Source organism: Camelina sativa, chromosome 17, assembly GCF_030686135.1.
Source record: "Camelina sativa cultivar CO46 ecotype springtype chromosome 17, ASM3068613v1".
NCBI classification, from domain to species: domain Eukaryota; kingdom Viridiplantae; phylum Streptophyta; class Magnoliopsida; order Brassicales; family Brassicaceae; genus Camelina; species Camelina sativa.
Window position 1 is genome coordinate 37,089,586 of NC_141896.1, and position 1,459 is coordinate 37,091,044.

Here is a 1,459-nt window from a genome sequence, read left to right on the forward strand (position 1 = left end):
GCACAGATGTCACTTGGGGCTTCAGTAACTAATGAATTCCCCCAAACTTGGACTTCACTGTCCTCAGTGACTTCTTCCTCTTGAAGTAGGATGGCTTTGGCTGTGAACTCCCTTGGATTTTGAACAGCTTTTCCAGGGAGTTGGTTGGGTTTTGGAGCTGAAGTAGATGCTATGTTACTCTCCATGTACTTCACTCTAGAGTTAAGACCTTCAAACTTCATGTTCAGGTCATTATACTGGGATGTAAGCCTTTGGTTTAGCTCAGCAAAATGCTTGGCTTCCTCAATCTTCCCTTGTGTTTGACCAATCAACAGCTGCTTTATCATAGCTCTAAGGTCTTGTTCTTGTCCTTGGTTAGTCTGAAACCCTGGTGGGGGACACAACTGGGGCTGGAACACCTGCTGTTGTTGTTTGGGAATATAGTTTTGGAACCCTTGAGGCTATTGAGGCTGTTGAGGAGGGTAGACTTGATCTTGTGGATTAGCCACATTGGTGCTCCTATAAGATAGATTGTTGTTCTTGAAACCACCTTGATTGTAGCCCTTGAATCCACCTTGGTTTTGCATATAGCAAAGCTCAGCAAACTCATTCTCCCCCTCTTGAACTGGAGCTTCTTCTTCACCAATGAAGTGAATGGATTTGGACTGGCTGAGGAGTATCTTGTCAAGTTTCTCATTGACCATCTTCAAATCCTTCTTGTACTTGTCCTCTTGATCAGTTGAGGAACTCCTTATGGTCCTATCATAATCTTCATTATAATTGCCATCTGACTGAGCAAGATTCTCTACTAACTCCCAGCCTTCATCCACATGCTTGTTGAGGAAGTTTCCATTGGAGGCTGTGTCAAGAAGCATTCTGAACTTGGGAAGCACTCCTCTATACAATGTGCTCAACAATGACTCCATACTGAAACCATGATGAGGGCATTGAGTCTGGTAGCCCTTGAATCTCTCCCAAGCTTCACAAAAGCTCTCATTGTTCCTTTGAGCAAATCCAGAGATCTCATTTCTCAGCCTTGCTGTCCTAGCATTGGAGAAGAATTTGGCCAAGAAAGCCTTCTTACATTGGTCCCAAGTAGTGATAGCACCAGTGGGCAGAGTCTTCTCCCATAAATGAGCCTTGTCCCCAAGAGAGAAAGGGAACAACCTCAGCTTTAAACCATCTTCACTTACTCCATTGATCTTGGTAAGACCACATATTCTGTCAAACTCATCAAGATGATCAACTGGATCCTCCATAGGCAATCCATGAAACTTATTGGCCTGAATCATTGAGATCAATCCACTCTTGATCTCAAAGTTGTTGTTGGCAACTGTTGGTGGTACAATGCCAGCTCTTTGGTTGTGTGTGTTGGGTGCATCTCCAGCACCAATATGTCTTGGTCTCTGAACCTGATCCTGATGATCCATAGCTACTGGAACCTCTTGTTGTTGTTGATACTGTCACTATGCCTTAGAAG

At 43.9% G+C, this 1,459-nt stretch overlaps 1 non-coding gene across 1 annotated transcript; it reads left to right on the forward strand.

The window, feature by feature from the left end:
• Positions 1 to 909: 909 nt before the first annotated feature.
• LOC147924812 (small nucleolar RNA R71) lies at positions 910 to 1,016 on the forward strand. The gene has a single exon (XR_015588041.1). It is a non-coding gene; the product is annotated as a small nucleolar RNA R71 (small nucleolar RNA).
• Positions 1,017 to 1,459: the final 443 nt, after the last annotated feature.